Genomic DNA, 12933 nt, shown 5'->3' on the forward strand with positions numbered 1-12933 from the left:
CTCCTCCAAGAAGGCAAAGTCCCAAATGACCCAAAGGACACACGCAAAATCAGAAACAAGGCCGCACAATTCATGCTATTGGGTAGAATCTTGTACAGGAGAGGCTTTTCTGAAACCCTCCTAAGGTAAATTTCACTAGAAGAGGCCCAGTATGTACTGGCCTAAATTCACGAAGAAATCTATAGGAACCATACAGGCAGAATGGCACTGGCCACATGGGTGACTCGGGCAGGATATTATTGGCCCCACTCCCTTCGGGATGCGAAAGATTGGCAAGGAAGTGCCCAAAATGTTAGGAACACACACCCGTGCTGCGCTACCTGCCAAAGGAACTGATGTCATCATATCCCCATGGCTTTTCACATACTGGAGACTGGACTTGATCAACCTGTTTCTGATGGCTAAAAGAGGAATAAAATTTGTGGTTGTAGCGGTTGACTATTGTACTAGCCGAAATTCCTATGGAAGTCAGTAGTCTGCTGTTTTGGCATCCTCCAAAGCTTCATATCAGACAGTGAAAGACAATTCAACTTCTCACACTACTAAGAATGGTACACTGAATTAGGGATCAAAGTCAAGTACTCTTCTCCGGGACATCTGTAGGGCAATGAACAAGCCGAGGCAACCAACAAAAATTTATTGGCCATATTGAAGAAAAATTTGAGGGCTCATAAAGGTGGATGGGCTGAAGAACTTCTAGGGGTGTTGTGGACCTATCAGACAATCGTCAAAACCCCTACGGGAGAGACACCTTTCATCCTCACCTATAGAAGCTAGGCGGTCAATCTTGGGGAGATAGGAATGCACACTTACTGAGTCTAAAACTTCAACCCAAACCTCAAAAGGAAAACGTTTAAAAGCAAACCTAGACCTCTTGAAAGAAAGGCGGGAAGAAAATGCGATGTAGACATCGAACAACAAAAGGAAGGCGGAGCAGTACTTCAACAAACAAGTTAGACCACGCTCCTTCAAAGTGGGAGACCTAGTAATGAAGCAAACTGGGGTGACCAACCAGGAAGAAGGAAAGCTGGGGTAGTGATGGGAAGGTTCGTACCTAGTGATAGCCAGCAATAGACTCAGCTCTTATTGCCTCAAAGATGACCAAGGCTGTGAACTCTCTCACCCATGGAACGCTGAACACCTGAAGAAGAATATTGTTTAGGAACTATGTATATTATCCCTAAATGTAGCTTATAAATGAAGATATATGGATGTTCACCTCAACTCACCATTGTCCAAATGGGAGACTAGCAAGCCAAATCCCTAGAGTCACCGTGGGGTTACGGCCGAGTCCAGAGCATTGCAAACTCTGCTTAGATGGCCACTCGGAGAATGCCTAGCCTTGTGGCTAGCAAGCCGAGTCCCTAGACTCACTGTGGGGTTATGGTATGGCCTAGAACATCCCAAGCTCTACCCCGATGGCCACTCAGAAACAGCTCCCTAGACATGTTGAGCCTCGTGACCAACAAAGCCGAGTCCCAAGACTCGTCGTAGGCTTATTGCCTGGCAAAAGCATCTAGAGCTTTACCTAGATGGCCACTCTAATACAAGTCCCTAGACTTGTCGAGCCCCGTGACCAGCAAGCTAAGTCCTTAGACTCATTGCGAGGTTATGGCCGAGCCTAGAGCATCCCGAGCTCTTCCCGAACGACTCCTTGGATACAAGTCTCTAGACTTGCTGAGCCTCGTGACCAGCAAGGTGAGTTCCCAGAATCACCACGGGGTTATTGCAGGGCCCAGAGCATCCCAAACTCTGCCTGAATGGCCACTCAAACACAAGCCCCGAGACTTACCAAGGCTCGTGACCAACAAGCGGAGTCCCAAGACTCACTGCGGGTTTATGGTCAGGCCTAGAGCGTCCTGAGCTTTGCCCAAATGGCAACTCGAATACCGGCTCCCTCTTAACAAGGATGGACATGAAACATTTATAATTTGTTCCTAGGGTCCATTTATTTATTTATTTTTATAGTGACGCATTAGTTAAGAATAGGTGTTTGGTGGGGTCCCCTTACCCTTTACCCAGATGGCAACTCGAATACAAGTCCCTAGACTTGTCGAACCCTATGACCAGCAAACCGAATCCCTAAACTCCCTGCAAGGTTATGGCCGAGCCCAAAGCATCCCAAGCTTTAACCAATGGCCACTCGAATACAAGTTCCTAGACTTGCTAAGCCTCATGACCAACAAGCTGAGTCCCAAGACTTGTCGCAGGGTTATGGACGGGTCTAGAGCGTCCCAAGCTCTGCCTTGATGGCCACTCGAATTCAAGTCCCTGAACTTGCCTAACCTCGTGACCAGCAAGCTAAGTCCCAAGACTCACCACAGGATTATGGTCAGGCTGTGAGCATCCCAAGTTTTGCCTAGATGGCCACTCGAGTACAAGTCCCTAAACTTGCCGAGCCTCGTGACCAGCAAGTCGAGTCCCTTAGACTTGCATTGGGGTTAAGGTCAGCTCTAGAGCATCCCAAGTTTTGCCTAGATGGCCACTCGAATATGAGTCCCTAGACTTGTCGAGCCTTGTGACTAGCAAGCCAAATCCCTAGACTCGCCGCGGGGTTATGGCTAGGCCTAGAGCATCCCAATTTCTACCCATATGATCACTTGAGTACAAGTCCCTAGACTTGTCCAGCCTCGTGACCAGCAAGCTTTGTCCCTACACTCGTAGTGGGGTTATGGCCATGACTAGAGCATCCCGAGCTCTGCTCAAATGGCCACTCAAATACAAGTTCCTAGACTTGCCAAGCCTTATGACCAGAAAGCTAAGTCCCTAGACTCGCTGTGGGGTTATGGATGGGCCTAGAGCATCCTAAGCTGTGCCTAGATTGCCACTCGAGTACAAGTTCCTAGACATTTTGAGTCTCATGACCAGCAAGTTGAGTCCCTAAACTCGCCGCAAGGTTATAGTCAGGCCCAGAGCATCCAGAGTTTTGCTCAAATGGCAACTTGAATACAAGTCCCTAAACTTCTAGCAAATAGGGAAACAAGCATGCAAAGATTGAAGAAGTACACAAGCAGAAGATAAGGAAATCAAGCATATGCATAAAAGTCCATATTACATCACGGCCCAAAAAAAAGTGGTTGAGAAAGATCAATTGTGCACAGGCAAAGGGCTGACTCACTCAAAAATGAGTAGCACAAAGGTTATCCCAAGTGCAGGAGGATGTCTTGTAATAATTAGAAATAAAATGCCTAGATCGTCTCCTTGGAGAAAGTTGTTTAAATATAAACTCGTATAAAATAGTGAAAAGTTTCACAAATAAAAGTTGTGGTATGTACAATGAATGGAAGAGTGCAATGAAAAAAAAAAGGCACTAGTCATAGACTAGATTCATACTTTTAGATTTTTTTTAGTGTCGAAATGGAACGTAAAAGACTAACAATTTGAAATTAACAATTAAATATTCAATTACACTAAACAATTTTAATTAATCTGAAAATTGAATAATAAATTGAAATTAATCTAAAATATAATTGTAATGCATTTTTAATAGAAGCTTAAAGAAACGAGAAAAATAACTGACATAAAATAAAATAAACAGCAAATAAAATGCCCAAACTTTTAATACAAAAATATCAAGAATATACCATAAATTTTAAATTGAAATTAAATAAAAAGAAGGGAATGAAAAAATCAAGCCAAATAAACTGAGATGAAAATTGAAAGCAGTGGAGGAGGCTGGACTGTCACAACAATTGAACCCCTCAAGAGGCTCTTCAATGGCACTGCAGTTCCTAGGGGAATTAAAAGTACGACGTGAATGAATTAATGCCCAAAAGAGAGAAAATACGTTCTGTGCAATGCAACTCAAAGTCCCAATATATATTAAAGTGTTGTTCCGTAGGTCAAACTCCCAATTGAATAAGTAGTGTGCGGCGTGTAATTCTCCATCACATAAAAGTGTTGCCGTGCGTGAATCAAATGCCCAAGGAATTCAATTGTATACGGCATCCCAGGTTCAGGTCAAAATAATGTGTTGCCATAGCTCCAAGTCAAAAGTCTTAACATCTATTGCCTTTTCACCCGTGCAAACTTGACTTTTCAAAGTGAAAAGTAAGTCTTCTTTTATTTTGTGCGGCATACAACTTTTAGTAATTCTCCACTTCTATTTCTTTTAATCATTATATAGAAAGATAAATAAAATAAAATAAAAAGAATAAAATATATAAAAAAAATATGTGTTGTGCATATAAAGAAAAATTACTCAATTAAAGCACAAGTTCTAAAGTTAAGCATAAACCATGCTATTAATTAATTTAAATTACAACTCGAATTTATTCATCTTAATATTTTTTTTCATATAAAACTAATAATGATGTAATAAAATAGATAAAATATATTAGTTCAAAATATATAAGATATGCAATATTTCAGCTCAATCAATGAAGTCCATACAATCACAACTATTGTGGTAGAGGAGGAGCATCCAAGAAGGCTAGAGGCATCACATCTGTCTTGAGGGTCTTGACAAACTTGTAAGCCTGGGTTCGGGTTCTAGGGAGGCCAGGTTCAAAATGATGAGGTATGTCCTGGGATGATCTCGTATATGGTCCCTTAGCCGCTTAAGGCCCTCCTTGAAGCCATATCCCCAGGCTTCATTTCTAATAGCTCGAGCGCTCTTGATTTGGGACTTGACCAACCCAAAGTACATGCGACTGGCCACTTGACTGGACTCCAAGGTCAAGATCTGAACGTCCCGAGCCAAGATGTTGTTCATTGTGGTGAGCAACTTCTCTTCGAAGGTATGAGCCTAGACCTCACTTCACCTTACAAGCGCTTTCTGGCGACGAACCTCTCGAGTGAGCGCGAAGCGTTTGGACAACAATTTTGAGTGTCGCTTGGTGCTCGAGGTTTGCTCCTTGGCCAGTTGGTCCCTCTCTTCCCGCAGCTCCAAGAGCCCTCTCCAAGCTGATTGCAACTCTTTCTCCCTCCTCTTCATGTCCCTTTGGGCTTCAACATGCCCATCCCAAAGACGCTTACACTCCGACGCAATCCAGGAGAGCTCTTCCTTGACAATTACCAGCTCTTGCTTCATCGCAGACTTCTTGCCTTCAAGTTTCTAGCCCTTCTCTCGCATGAGCCTGTTGCATTCCTTCAAAGCGTCCAAGTCCTCCATTAGACCTTCGCATTTGAGGGTCAGAGCCTCAACCTCCCAGTTCACCTTGCAAATCTCCATGTGTGAAAGAAGTGCAAGAGACTGGAGAGCCCTGTTCTCCTTCTCAAGCTCCCTGCACTCCTCAACAATTATGCCTGCCAGTTGGACTACGACCTGCATTGTGAGAACTATTAGGAAAAAAGAAGAGAAGGAAAGGGTCAAAGAAACAACCAAAGTGCAAACGGAATGTACTTGGGTGAAGAGAGGCCCTAACTTCTAGGCCTCCCGCTCAATTGCCTCAACCAGGGCCCTATCAAAGCCTGGATCGGTAGCCCGACTTGCCCTCGCCCCGGGGTGGAAGGACAGGCCAATGAGGATGGCATGAACGAGTGATCGGGGATTGATAGGTACCTCCTAATGTTGACCTCAATCAACATCGCATCAGTTCTGAACTCTATAGGGTGGGCCACTACCTAGGACAGCACTGTCGCTAGCCTGGCCTCCTCCTTTCGAGACAATCTGATGGACAGACTCTTGGTGAGAGGAACGTATGACCAAATGGCCTGAACAGGAAACTCCTGGTGGACCTTTTCTCGTTCAGAATACTCCCACCTTGAGCTAGAAATAAAAAAGAACCTCCTGGACCAGTCCTTGATGTGCGAGTGACACTTATCCAGGCTAATGATATCCTTTTTAGCGGAATGTGCCTAGAAACTGCACAGGCTCGCATCAAGGAGTAGCATACGGTACACTAATAGGAACTCCAGAGCTGTTAGGTCAGGGTACTCCTCGGGATAGAAGCTGAGCACCCTCTATAAGATGATGTAGCTAGCAAGCAAGAGCCACCAAACATTCGGGTGGAGTTGTGCAGGGGCGGCAGAACGGGAGGCAGAGCCCATTCACGAACATTAAGGGGACGATCGACACTCAAGGCGCCATCCCGTTGGAATCCAAAGCTTCCACTCGATGCCTTGGGACCTCTAGGACCACCGATTCTAGGATATTATACTTCGACCTCATCACCTAGAGGTCATCAGCAGAGCCCAATGATTCCTAACTTGAGCTAGCGAAGTACAAGGGACGGGCACTAGAGGAACTTTTGGGGGCCATGGGAATGAGAAATAAGAAAACAACAAAGATTAAGAAGAAAGCTCAAAGAACGAGAGAGAAGATGATGGGAGAAGTGAAGAAGAAAGCTCAAAGTGAGAGAGACAGTAATAGCGAAAATGAGAGAGAGGGGATCCTTATATAGGGGCTGGATGTGACGGTAGAGCTATTCTGAATAACGAGCAATCACAAGCCAGGAACCCAAGAGGTGCGCCACTTCTTGAGAAACGTGCGGAGTGGAATTGTGGAACTTAACCGACGCAAACTTGCAAAGACATGGGAAACCCAAGTCGGGCGCATAGGGAGGCCAAGCCAATGTGCAGCGGGACATAGGGGAGACTCCCTCATCAAGTCGAAGTTTCGGGACATTGAAGAGGGCAAGGAAATTGAGGCACCCCCTAGACATTGATGACAAAGGGGAATAGTCATGGGGTACATGCCTGAGAAAGGCGCGGTAGAGGTGTTTTGAATTCACACCACACGTGTGTGGTCGGAATACTGTGAGGGAGTTATTTCCAGGGCCAAGCCAAATCAAATGGGCCTGGTCCACGAGGCCAAAATAACCCAAAGGCCTAAGAGGAAATGATGAGCTGGGCTAGGTCAGCCTAGGAAGCCCAAGAGAAGAGCAGCTTGACAACGCACGCTAGTCAGGGGTTGAAGGATAGATTGTTTAACACCACTACTGGCCGATAGCCCCAGCACGCAAAGTCAAGGACAACCCCTATCCCTGAACCTAGGTAGCTGGACAAACCTTAAGAGTGGGTGCACCTGACTTAGGCCACTTCGCATTTAACGGGATGCAGAAACGGGCACGCCATAATGAAGGAGCCACGTCACATTTAATGAAGTTTGAGGGTGTGCATGCGACAACATGCCTTCTAGGTCGTCAATAGTCACCATGATCATGTCCTACAGGACTGTTGTACAATAGGAAGCTGGCAGGGAGACGAGACCCAAGCACAGAGTGACACCCCCACGATCCCCCTTCTAGGGATCACCCTAACCAGGTATATGTGCCCTCTCCCTCATTGAGGGGAGGGCTCTCAGACACTTTTCATACTCAAGCTTCTATAATTCTCGCACAGAGAACCATAAACTGATTTAAGCATCGGAGGTGTCCCCCACTACCCCAAAACTCCCATTCCTCCATAGTTGCAGGTGTGAGTTGGGCCTCCATGGAATTGCTCGAACTGCGAAACACAACATCAACACCTTCTTACAATTAAGCTCAAATCTCGAAACTTTTTAGGATATAACTAAAAAATAACCCTTTGTTGAGTTTGATTCTTTACATCTTCTTTATGTTTGGTTTTCTATTTGTGGTGGTGAGGGAGAGGGCTCTCAGACACTTTTCATACTCAAGCTTCTATAATTCTCGCACAGAGAACCATAAACTGACTTAAGCATCAGAGGTGTCCCCCACTAACCCGAAACTCCCATTCCTCCATAGTTGCAGGTGTGAGTTGGGCCTCCGTGGAATTGCTCGAACTGTGAAACACGACATCAACATCTTCTTACAATTAAGCTCAGATCTCAAAACTTTTTAGGATATAACTAAAAAATAACCCTTTGTTGAGTTTGTTTCTTTACATCTTCTTTTATGTTTTGTTCTCTGTTTGTGGTGGTCAGGGCATTGAAATCTTCTCAAAGACATTGTGGGTGAAGTGGAGAGGGGAGTTTACCCGAATTTCATAACAAATAAAACAATCATGTCATTCTTCTGGGTTTTGAAATCATTTTAATTAATGAGGGGTGTTAATAATTATCTTTTAAATCATAATTATTTTTTATTATCGCATTCAGTTCAGAATCACCGGGAACATTATTATTAGTGAGGCTCAGTAGCAACCTTTCAAGGTAATCTAGGAGCTGCTCCACAGTCCTCACACACACAGTTGATGATCATTACCAATGAATAAAAGCGAGAGTTTGGATTGGGAAGTAAGCCACTAAGAAACATTAGTAAACCCCACAGCATAGTCATCCAGATTCTCTGCAAAATTTGTTTTTTTTCTTTAAAGGAGTTTCTTTACACAAATTAAATTTTCTACAAGTTAAAGAGCAAATGTATAATTTTGGGTTCTAATAGAATGATTGTTCATATGGTTACTACAGTTAATAGCGGTCTCGATGTATAAATAATTATTCCATCAATTCCCCATACCCACCCCCTTTTGTTTGTATTCATATATTTGTTTGCTTCTGATTACTCTCTGCTTATACTCGACAGCAACAAAGCCTCAGCTACTTGATCTCTGCCATATCCTCTTGGATGTCTTGCTTGATAGGAGGAGCTCTATGGTATGCTGAAATGGTTGCAGGGAAGAACATCTGTCTCACACCTTTTGCCTTGATAATGGGAAATATTATACTGGATGCACTCTGAAAAGTACAAAAAATGTTCAATAGGCGTTGCAAGGGATATTTATTTATACGTATGAGGTGATTAATTCATGCCTATAGATGTAAAAATGAAAAGAAAAAGGGATAGAATAACTATTTGGACTTGGCATTCTACCAACAAAAAAAAAAAAAAAAAAAAACAGAGAGAGAGAGAGAGAGCAATAATTGATGTGGAATACGCACCAAAACAACCTAGCTCCAATCCACATGCCTTTGGGGGAAGGAAACGGTAGTAGCAAACGACCAACACCATATATTACAACCGCAAAGAAAAGGAGAACTAAATTCAATGGACGTGGGTTCAGACCAGAGACTAAAGCTACTGGTCCTGTTGAAAATTTGCCGCCAAGGCTTAAATAGTCAAAACGTGCTTGGCGCATCTCCCTCCTTGCCTGATCAGGAGAAGAAGAAAACACCATGTAGAGGGCACCAGCCAGAGTATTTATTGTAGATGCCACTGGCAATAATAACAAACCATATCATACAACAATGTTAGTGTGAATTAACATACCTTGGACATTAAAAGGTTCCTTGAATTTTACCAAAAAAATAAAGGTTCCTTGACTTTTCAAACATCATATAACAAAGCAATCCAGAAACAATGGAAAGAACACCTTGCCATCCAATTCTACTAGCACACATGAATAAGCAAAACATGTCAGCAATTCACTTTTTGTTCTAGAGAGTTAACTTTCGCAAGGTGTAAAAGGATTCAAGATACTTGGACAATGAAGGTGCACCATTCAGGTCACATAGTGGCTTCAGAAGATCTCGGAGTATGACAATATCCGAAAGTGCCACAGTCATCCCACCACCAGTTAGAGGATGCTGCATGTTGAAAGCATCACCCATTAGAAGGGCTCTGGGTGTAGGAAGTGGATCTTCTGGCATGCTTCTATTTGGCATGGTTCTAATATTTCCTTTATCAACTGCAGATATGAAGGCCTCCTTAAGCTCAGCTGGATTCTGTAATTGAAATTCTCTAGATTAATCCAAGGTGCAGGAACATATGTTCTTGTTGAAGCCAATGCAAAACAAGGATGAAAAATACCGAGAATACAGTAATAGTAGTACTACCATTGGAATTGAGTCGTGATAATCAGAGATCATTTACACACAAAAAAAAAAAAAACTAGATACCTGTGGAGCCACCACTGTTTTCAAATAGTTGGCCATTTCGCCATTAGCAACAGAAGGAAATTTCTGACCAGGTACATCAACCAAACAGCGAACCTCAGTACTACTGATTGGATAAAACAAGATGGGTGAAGGGTCTGCTAAAATGACATGTCCATGATTTGCAGATGGAAGTTCACAGTTCTCCAAGACTAAACCCACAAAACAAGATGGCATGTCTACCTGTTGAAAAATATTAGTTTTCTACATGTCAGTCTCAATATAGAATGGAGCATGAATGCATATGCCCAACCGCAAAAAAGTAGATGTGTATGCAAAAAAACAAACTAATTTCTGCATATCCTGGATTATGATGATATATATTATAACTGTCGAAATATGATCAGTGAACAATTTCCAACTCAACTTTAACTGCATCAGGCAAACTGTAAATATTAGAAAGTTCCAAGATGGTAACTTCACCTTAGGGTTACAAAGAGAGCGGCGCAAATTTGAGAAGCAACCATCACACACAATCGTGAGAGGAGCATAAGCTTTATGTTCTAGGCCATCCTTTGTTTTGTACTGAACCCCCTTAATTGTCCCATTTCCTTCAAGCAGGGATGTAACTGTACCTTTTTCCAATTGCACACTGAACATGGACATAACTATGTGCTTAGTACAGTGCAAAACTTGAAGACCAAATTCAAGAAAAGTGGAATGTGCACCAGGAGTCCAGGACAAAGCAATATCTAAACAAGCTACAGTGTAGGAGATTCATGGAGCAAGGATAGCATAAAACTTTACTACGCTAAGTTGAAAATGAGCAGCAAGAAATAATACTTGGGAAGAGTGGCAGCTTTTTCTCTCATCCTTTCTATAAAGCGCCCGTTGTGGAAGCTCCTTCCAGCCACATCTGAATGAAACTTTTACATAGGATAAGACAGTCTAGTATTTTTCCCATCCTTGAAGAGAGCATAACCAACGACTTGCTGAGCATCAATTTCCTCGACGCAATCTGACATCCAAGCACAATTGTGTCACCAATACACAATCAAAACCAATACTAAGTAATCATTATTCCAACGCCAACAAATCCTCCTTGGAACAAGAGTCAGTTCAGAACCATGTTTGCAATCATCCTTGAGAAAATTTTATTGTACTTGAAGGATACAGGAAATTACAATAACGATGTGAACTTCCAAGCATACCTTCAAGGCCCAATTCAATTAGTTTTAGGTACCCCCCAGGTTGCAGAAGTTCACCGACAATTCGGTCTGGCTCTGTCAAGTCTCTTTCAATCACATGAACCGGTCTTCCTTCCTGCAATCAGTGGCAAAAAAATTTAGATTCTACTTGTAAAAGGAAATAAATCAACAATTTTAAGGCAAGTGGTCGTTGAGGGGTGATATTGCAGGTAAAGTAGTTAACTTTAAACACAAGAACTTCGTAACACGGTTTACATCTATTAGGTCTGGTAAATCACGGGAAATCATTAATAATTAGATGCCGCTACATGCGATAAAACTTCAATACTGGTAAATCTTAAATCACTTGTGAGGTTGTCACCCTCCTTGAAACACTATGCATTCAGTCGAGCTTCCAATTCCTATTGATTAAACTATCTAATACAATTTTCTTTTATCATTGCACTTGCGTAATTTACTTCCACACATATTCACTGACCCAGATTCCCCAATAAAATAAAAGTATGCGAAAATTAATTAAAAAATAAATATTTTCATGCCTTGATGCTAGATTCCTGAATTCTCTGGTTTCATAATACCGGAAGTTTCAAAAGACCCACCAATTTTCATACCTATGCAAAAAGAATTCAAGTCGAGAATTTTCAAATTTTAGAAGTTCTTTATTGTCTTGAGAAAAAAAAAACAATTACCTTGCTGAGGGTGTAAGCGAGGGCGGCACCCGCTACAGCGGCACCGACGATGATAACGTCCGTGCCGGAGTACTCGAATGGGCGAGATTCTCCATCGCTAAAGCTCTGTTTCGCGCATTCTTCGGGAAAACTCTTCTTCTTGAGCTGTTTCCTGTTGGCATTGCTACAATTCCTAAGACGGAGAGAGTAGAGAAGAACGAAGCCGAACAGGGAGGCAAAGAAGGCCCAGAGCACATGCTGGTAGATAGCCATCATTATGTTCAGCGGGATGAAACAATGAGACCCAGATGAAGAAAAAGAGGAAGAACAAATGGGTTGGGTCAAATCCTCCGTTTCACCCCCCTAACCTGCTCGCAATGCCGGCTCTTCTTCTGGTTCTTCTAAGTAATATGGATGTGGATGGTGAGAATTTAATAATTTATGGTGTAGAACAAGTTAGGAGGCAACGAGGCTTTATAGAGAGAGATTACAACGCAGCGGTGGTGAAGAAGATATGGTTGTGACTGTGAATGTAAATGTGCATGTGAGTGGGTGGATTTATAGGAGCATCTGTTAACTTGGGATTGTGGCGCCATTGTGGTGGGTAAGAAATGGCTGACTGCCTCACGGGACCTTGGAATTGGTGCTTGTCTTTTTGTCCTTTCTCTTGAGTTTCTTTTTTAACACTCATTAAATAAGTTTAAAATAGGAGGAATACAGGGTTGTCTGTGAGGTAAATTCCCTCTAATTCAGGTCTTTAATATTGACCCCAAAACGTATGTATTTATAAGACATGGACCGACTCTACGTAACTAGGGAACATACCCTAGTTTGGTTTACTAAAATCAACTTATTTTTGTCTCTAAATGAGCTTGCTATAAGCCTATACCTGATTAAGATTTGGGGCGGGCCATCCCGTTCCCGGTCGCACTGCCCTGCATACATTAAAAAATTTTATATAAATATATATACAAATATTTATAAATATATATTAGTAATTTTACTGTATGTAAATATAGTAATATGTATTAAGTATCGTTTTTATTTAATATTTTATATAATTTGTAGTGTAGTAAGTGTGGCATTTATATGATCAAGACAATACAAATGTTTCATTTAAGTAATGTGTGACTCTTGCATTGTCAGAGGTGAGGTATGGGCAGGAGCGAGGGCGGGGATTAGGGAAGGGTAAACCCCACTCTGCCTATCACCCCTAATTAAGGTCTTGCTTTTTAGTGAGTTATTAAATATTTATTGTCTGCACTAGTAAACATCTTTTTCAAATAAATTGATGTCTCTATTATGTGCAAAGCAAAGCTTGATAGAATCTAACTTTTCT

At 42.3% G+C, this 12933-nt stretch overlaps 1 pseudogene; it reads right to left on the reverse strand.

Annotated features, from left to right (window-relative positions):
* Positions 1-8188: 8188 nt before the first annotated feature.
* LOC122274733 lies at positions 8189-12177 on the reverse strand (annotated as a pseudogene).
* Between the last annotated feature and the right edge of the window lie 756 nt (positions 12178-12933).

The sequence above is a fragment of the Carya illinoinensis genome, chromosome 8 (genome assembly GCF_018687715.1).
Source record: "Carya illinoinensis cultivar Pawnee chromosome 8, C.illinoinensisPawnee_v1, whole genome shotgun sequence".
In the NCBI taxonomy this organism is placed as follows: domain Eukaryota; kingdom Viridiplantae; phylum Streptophyta; class Magnoliopsida; order Fagales; family Juglandaceae; genus Carya; species Carya illinoinensis.